We start from the raw sequence: 7,500 nt of genomic DNA, 5'->3' as shown, positions 1-7,500 counted from the left end.
GTTTTCCCTCTCGCCTCAAGGCCGTCTGTGGTGAGGAAAAGGGAAAAATATTAGTGGCAAGTAATTACCGCAGAGAGAGAGAGAGAGAGAGAGAGAGAGAGAGAGAGAGAGAGATTTTCCGTTTTCTATTTAATTTTCTTTTCTTCATCGTTTTCTTTCTCTCTTTTGGCGGTTTTTTTCTTGTTTTTGTTTTTGTGTGTTGTTGTTATTGTTGATGTAATTCTTTTTCTTCGTCTTCTCTCTCTCTCTCTCTCTCTCTCTCTCTTTACGGTACCCTTGCATACCAGACAGAGAGAGAGAGAGAGAGAGAGTGAGAGATTTTCCGTTTTCTATTTTTCTTTTCTTCATCGTTTTCTTTCTCTCTTTTGGCGGTTTTTTTCTTGTTTTTGTTTTTGTGTGTTGTTGTTATTGTTGATGTAATTCTTTTTCTTCGTCTTTCTCTCTTTCTCTCTCTCTCTCTCTCTCTCTCTCTCTCTTTTACGGTACCCTTGCATACCAGACAGAGAGAGAGAGAGAGAGAGAGCGGTGAAGGGTAGCGACAAATCATTTAATTTTCAAGGGCAAGAAGGAGGCGGCGTCTGGCAGGGCAGTACAAGTCGCCTCCGTTACTTGACCTACATTTAAGCACAATGACCCAAGCTTCTTACTTTTATAATTTTCTTACTTACAGATGCTTCACTCGAGTTGTAAGTGCCTTTGGGTGTTACTACAACTATTAAGAAAGGGCTCTAGTATCTTTTTACGATTTATTTTTGAAATTATACAAGAGTTATTGGGGTTTTCAAGGCTCCAGGGATAGTTTAACAGGCTGCAGTGGAAGGTATTGGGGTTTTCAAGGCTCCAGGGATAGTTTAACAGGCTGCAGTGGAAGTTATTGGGGTTTTCAAGGTTCCAGGGATAGTTTAACAGGCTGCAGTGGAAGTTATTGGGGTTTTCAAGGTTCCAGGGATAGTTTAACAGGCTGCAGTGGAAGTTATTGGGGTTTTCAAGGTTCCAGGGATAGTTTAACAGGCTGCAGTGGAAGTTATTGGGGTTTTCAAGGTTCCAGGGATAGTTTAACAGGCTGCAGTGGAAGTTATTGGGGTTTTCAAGGTCCCAGGGATAGTTTAACAGGCTGCAGCGAAAGTTATTGAGATTTTCAAGAACAAGAGAGATGATGGGTGAGGGGAACGGGGGAGGGGAGGAGATATCAACATAATTACCGTACATTTTGTATTCCAATTATCGTACGCTCTCAGATGTGGCAAGAGGTCTGATGGTGTACCTTTGCAAATGCACCCTTTATTTGTTTATTTATTTGCTTATTTATCTATTATTTATTTATTTATTTACTTCTCATTTTACTTGACTGTCATACTTTTTGTCAAGAGTATCGTACGCTATCAGTCATTGGGGCAACAAGTCTGCAGCAGAGGAGGAGAGAGTACTTTGGCCCAAGTCAAGACTATGGGTCACACCGGCTCAGTTACCCGGTAGACGTGGCAGGGGGAGGGTGTATGTGTCGCTGCTCTGTGGCCTTCAGTGCAATAGTTATCACACACACACGCACATACACACGCACACACGCACATACATCAAGTGCCGCCTCGCTACGTGTGAGAAATAGTGCGTGTGCGTGTGAGTGTGTGTGTGTGTGTGTGTGTGTGTGTGTTTTCCTTCTTTCCTTTCTAATTCCGCCCCCTCTCTCTCTCTCTCTCTCTCTCTCTCTCTCTCTCTCTCTCTCTCTCTCTCTCTCTCTCTCTCTCTCTCTCTCTCTCTCTCTCTCTCTCTCTCTCTCTCTCTCTCTCTCTCTCTCTCTCTCTCTCTCAATATGAAACCAAGATCGCATAGGTAAATAATTTGTTTGTTTGTTTGTTTTATATTTGTTTGATAATAGTTTCTCTCTCTCTCTCTCTCTCTCTCTCTCTCTCTCTCTCTCTCTCTCTCTCTCTCTCTCTCTCTCTCTCTCTCTCTCTCTCTCTTCGTTTCTTTTTCCTTCCTTCTTTAATTTCTTTATTTCTTTATTTATCTTTTAATTGTGCGTGCGTGCGTGCGTGCGTTCCAGACTGAGTGACCTTATATCATGGGTGTGTGTGCCCGTGACCTTGTTCCTCTACCTGCACCTCGTCCTCACGCCCTCAGGTAAGGTCAGGTCAGGTCAGGTTAGGGGTTACGTTGCCAGTAGTAGTAGTAGTAGTAGTAGTAGTAGTAGTAGTAATAGTAAATATTGCTTTTAGGATTTAAATTTCTCTCTCTCTCTCTCTCTCTCTCTCTCTCTCTCTCTCTCTCTCTCTCTCTCTCTCTCTCTCTCTCTCTCTCTCTCTCTCTCTCTCTCTCCAAACAGACCCCCTTACCACCACCACCACCACCACCACTACGAGTCAAGTCCCGCCCCCTCTTAATCTGACCTCTCTCGCGCGCCCTGACCTCCTGCTGGTGACCCCGATCCTGCGCAGCGCCTCCACCACTCTCATGCACCTCCTGAGGCTCCTTGCACCCCACAGAGGCTTCAGCTTCACGCCTAGACAGAGAAGAAGGGCAGAATTTGTGCATATACCAGATCCAAAAATACAGGTGAGATTTTGGTAGAGTTTGCCTTAAAATTTTTCCGTTTTCTTTGGTGCCGTTTTCTGGTTTTGTGGAGTTTGCCTTTAAATTTGTCCATTTTCTTTAGGTTTTCTATTATTATTTTTTTATTTATTTTTTTTTTTGCTTTATTTATTTTGTTATCGTTATTATTGTTATTATTATCTATTTATACTGGATCCAGAAATACAGGTGATTTTTTGGTAGAGTTGGTCCTAAAATTTATTCCGTTTTCTCTGGTGCCGTTTTCTGGTTTTGTGGAGTTTGCCTTTAAATTTGTCCATTTTCTTTGAGTTTTCTATTTTTTTATTTTTATCGTTATTATCGTTATTATTATTTATTTTATTTATTTTATTTTATCATTTTATTTCTTTTTTATATTGTTTAGTTGTGCAGAATAAGAGGAAGAACATAATGAAGAGAGGATAAATGAATAATAATAATAGTAATAATAATAATAATAATAATGATAATAATAACAAATTTCCTCACCACCACCACCACCACCACCACCACCACTGCAGGAAGAAATTGTGAAGAACCTCTCTATGACGCCCACACCTGCAGCATATATGGAATCCTTCGCTTTAATTAACTTCACCAGGTGTGTGTGAGTGTGTGTGTGTGTTTGTGTGAATTACTAATCCTTTTAATACCATTGTTCCGTTTTCGTTGCTGATCATCAATTTAACTCTCATAAAAACACAAATTTCATTCACGAGACACCGTAAACAACCCAAACTAATCAGAAACAAACACACACACACAAAAACCAATTTAATCCCCATAAAACATCCTTTAAACACCCAAAAAACACCCAAACTAATCTAAAACACAAAAAAATAAAAAAAAACAATAAAAACAAGCAAAAACACACTTTAATCCCAAAAAAACACCATTTAAACACCCAAGATGCGCCCACAACATCGTACCCTCCCTCAGGTACGGCCACACCCCCCGGTACGTGTGTCAGTGGTACGAGACCCAGTTGAGAGAGCCATCAGTCGCTTCTACCACGCTCGCGCGCCGTTTGTCTTGGTGGAGAGGCAGCAGCTGTACCCCGGCGCCCGTCTGCCCTCCAGGAACTATCTGAAGAAGGTACATAGAGAGAGAGAGAGAGAGAGAGAGAGAGAGAGAGAGAGAGAGAGTCCTGTCTTCATAAACGCTTTGCTCTCTCTCTCTCTCTCTCTCTCTCTCTCTCTCTCTCTCTCTCTCTCTCTCTCTCAAACCTTAAAAACACCCTTAAAAACCCGCGGCACTTCAACTACAGCCTTTGCAATGTAGAAATGTTGTTAATCTGTCACCACAACCCTAAAAACACCGTTAAAAACCCGCGTCACTTCAACTACAGCCTTTGCAATGTAGAAATGTTGTTAATCTGTCACCACAACCCTAAAAACACCCTTAAAAACCCGCGGCACTTCAACTACAGCCTTTGCAATGTAGAAATATTGTTAATCTGTCACCACAACCCTAAAAACACCCTTAAAAACCCGCGGCACTTCAACTACAGCCTTTGCAATGTAGAAATATTGTTAATCTGTCACCGGAGAGAGAGAGAGAGAGAGAGAGAGAGAGAGAGAGAGAGAGAGAGAGAGAGAGAGAGAGAGAGAGAGATTGATTTATATAGTTTTTTTTTTATTTATTTTAGTCTCGTATCCCCAGGACCTTGAAACGTGCTTGGCGAATCCACGAGACATAGAATGCAAGTATGTAGCGGGCAGCAAGACCCTGGGGCACACCACTGAGTTCTTTTGCGGCCACCACGATTACTGCCCGTGAGTGTGTGTGTGTGTGTGTGTGTGTGTGTGTGTGTGTGTGTGTTATCCTTTGCATCCTTTTCAGACGTTAAGCTGTTTCTAAATTGTCTTTTAAATTGACTTTCAAAATGCGTTAGGTTAAGTTAGGTTAGGTTAGGTTAGGTTAGGTTAGGTTAAGTTAGGTTAGGTTAGGTTAGGTTAGGTTAGGTTAAGCTAGGTTAGGTTAGGTTAGGTTAGGTTAGGTTAAGTTAAGTTAGGTTAAGCTAGGTTAGGTTAGGTTAGGTAGGTTAGGTTTGGTTAGGTTAGGTTAGGTTAAGCTAGGTTTGGTTAGGTTAGGTTAGGTTAAGTTAGGTTAGGTTAGGTTAGGTTAAGCTAGGTTAGGTTAGGTTAGGTTAAGCTAGGTTAGGTTAGGTTAGGTTAAGTTAGGTTAGGTTAGGTTAGGTTAAGTTAGGTTAGGTTAGGTTAGGTTTAGTTAGGATTAGTTTGGTTAGGTTAGGTTAAGCTAGGATTAGTTAGGTCAGGTTAGGTCAGGTTAGGTTAAGCTAGGATTAGTTAGGTTAGGTTAAGCTAGGATTAGTTAGATCAGGTCAGGTTAAGGTAGGATTAGTTAGGTCAGGTTACATGCGACAAGAACAAGGTTACATTAGTCAGAATTACATAGATTACATTAGGAAGATAAACTTTAACGTCAGGAGATTGAAGGAACATTAAACAAAACATGAAAAAAAAATAAATAAAAAAACAGATTAGCTAGAATAAGATTAAATTAGACTAAACAAAATTACACTAGGTTAAATAGGACAAGATACTCTCTCTAACCCCTTACCACCCCCTACAGAGTCTTCGGTGACAGAGAGGGGCTGGCGGCGGCGAAGGAGGGCGTGGAGAGGGGCTGGGCTGTGGTGGGGGTGCTGGAGGAGTGGAGCAAGACCCTGGAAGTCCTTGAAAATTATGTACCAAGATTCTTCAGTGGAGCAAAACAGCTTTATTATGGTGAGAGAGAGAGAGAGAGAGAGAGAGAGAGAGAGAGAGAGAGAGAGAGAGAGAGAGAGAGAGAGAGAGAGAACTACAACAATAACTACTACTGCTACTACTACTGCTACTACTATTACCACACACACACACTCACTCACACACCAATAAAAAAAGCTACACCACCACCACCACCACCACCACCAGCCCCGTCCCCCAGCCCCCCACCACCTCCTCACTCACTCCCTCTCCCTCTCTCTCTCCTTCCAACAGGGCACATCCATCGTAACAAGACCTTAAGGAATGAAAATTTCTACAGACCTAACGTGGAGGAGGCGGCGAAGGAGGCGCTGAAGAAGGTGTTTGAAGTAGAATATGAGTTTTATCAGTTTGTGAAGCAGCGACTTGATAAACAATACCACGCCCTTGCCAATGTGGGGGTGTAAAGTGCGGGCAAGGCGTGGGCAAGGCGTGTGTGGTATAAATTTTTCACCTCTATGCTGTCCACCTTCGTAATGCAAGAGTTAACCAGTATTCTCAGTCTTTCACCACTATTCTGTCCACCTCCCTAATGCAAGAGTTAACCAGTATTCTCAGTCTTTCACCACTATTCTGTCCACCTCCCCTAATGCAAGAGTTAACCAGTATTCTCAGTCTTTCACCACTATTCTGTCCACCTCCCTAATGCAAGAGTTAACCAGTATTCTCAGTCTTTCACCACTATTCTGTCCACCTCCCTAATGCAAGAGTGTGTATGTGTGTGTGTGTGTGTGTGTGTGTGGTTAACTTAATGGTGTCAAGTTGTGTAAATATTTGTATTGTGCATTAAAATTAGCTTTTTTTCAACACTTCTAGTTTTTATGATTCCGGCACGAGAGAGAGAGAGAGAGAGAGAGAGAGAGAGAGAGAGAGAGAGAGAGCAAAAAATTATAAAATATAAAATAATTACTGTTTGTACCCATTTTCATTCTTAATCCCCGTGAAAAAAGGCGAAAATTAAGGAAAACTACCAAAACTCAAGTCAAGATCAGGATCAAGACCCTCCGTCAACAAGATCAAGATTAAGATCAGGCGACAGCCATTTAAATTTCAAACAGCTTTACATCCTCTCGTATTTGGCGTAATATTTCCTTGGTTAGCGACTCCAGAGAGGTGCAAATGGACAGGTGACACAGGTAAGAGTTAATTAATAAGGTGAGAGAGGAAAGGAGGCACAAAATAGCGGGATAATTGAGAGAAATGTAGTTTATTGTGAGGGTGACAGCACTCGTGAAGAACTTGAGTCCCTCCTGACAATGTATGTATGTATGTATTTATCTCTTCATATTTTTACAGAATTAAGGAAGGGAGGAAATTAGAAGATAAGGAGAAAGAGGAAGAGGGAGAAGAAGGAAGGAAGAAGAGGAAGAGGGAAGGAAAAACAAGAATAAGAAGAGGAAGACGAAGATAACAAAAAAATAAATAAATAAAGAAGAAGAGGACGAAAATATAACGAAGAGAACCAAAATAAAACGAAATAAAGAAGAAGAGAAGGAAAAGAAAGAAGAGAAGAAGGAAAACATGAAAAGAACACAAACAAAAAAATAAAGAAGAAGAAGAAGAAGAAGAAGAAGAAGAAGAGGAAGAAGAAGAAGAAGAGGAAGAAGAAAAAATGGGTCCTAGATTACAAGATTTTAAAGTTTTGTCAACAGTTGGCAAAGGATCACATGGAACAGTTAGAAAAGTAAGCTAGCTCTCTCTCTCTCTCTCTCTCTCTCTCTCTCTCTCTCTCTCTCTCTCTCTCTCTCATAGTAGTAATAGTAGTAGTAGTAGTAGTAGGAGGAGGAGAAGGAGGAGGAGGAGGCTGAATACTCTCTCTCTCTCTCTCTCTCTCTCTCTCTCTCTCTCTCTCTCTCTCTCTCTCTCTCTCTCTCTCTCTCTCTCATAGTAGTAATAATAGTAGTAGTAGTAGTAGTAGGAGGAGGAGAAGGAGGAAGAGGAGGAGGAGGAGGCTGAATACTCTCTCTCTCTCTCTCTCTCTCTCTCTCTCTCTCTCTCTCTCTCTCTCTCTCTCTCTCTCTCTCTCTCTCATAGTAGTAATAATAGTAGTAGTAGTGGTAATAGTAGTAGTTATAGGAGAAGGAGGAAGAGGAGGAGGAGGAGGAGGCTGAATACTCTCTCTCTCTCTCTCTCTCTCTCTCTCTCTCTCTCTCTCTCTCTCTCT

General features: G+C 41.5%; 1 long non-coding RNA gene across 1 annotated transcript; it reads left to right on the top strand.

Moving 5' to 3' along the window:
• The first annotated feature begins 1,465 nt into the window (after window positions 1–1,465).
• Window positions 1,466–6,143, top strand: LOC135096283 (uncharacterized). Its single transcript, XR_010264661.1, has 8 exons — window positions 1,466–1,830; window positions 2,045–2,121; window positions 2,324–2,553; window positions 3,090–3,169; window positions 3,508–3,663; window positions 4,231–4,343; window positions 5,164–5,318; window positions 5,571–6,143. It is a non-coding gene; the product is annotated as an uncharacterized LOC135096283 (long non-coding RNA).
• Window positions 6,144–7,500: the final 1,357 nt, after the last annotated feature.

Source organism: Scylla paramamosain, unplaced genomic scaffold, assembly GCF_035594125.1.
Source record: "Scylla paramamosain isolate STU-SP2022 unplaced genomic scaffold, ASM3559412v1 Contig3, whole genome shotgun sequence".
Taxonomy (NCBI): domain Eukaryota; kingdom Metazoa; phylum Arthropoda; class Malacostraca; order Decapoda; family Portunidae; genus Scylla; species Scylla paramamosain.
The sequence above is the reverse complement of the archived record's forward strand: the minus strand, read 5'-3'. Positions and strand labels throughout refer to the sequence as shown.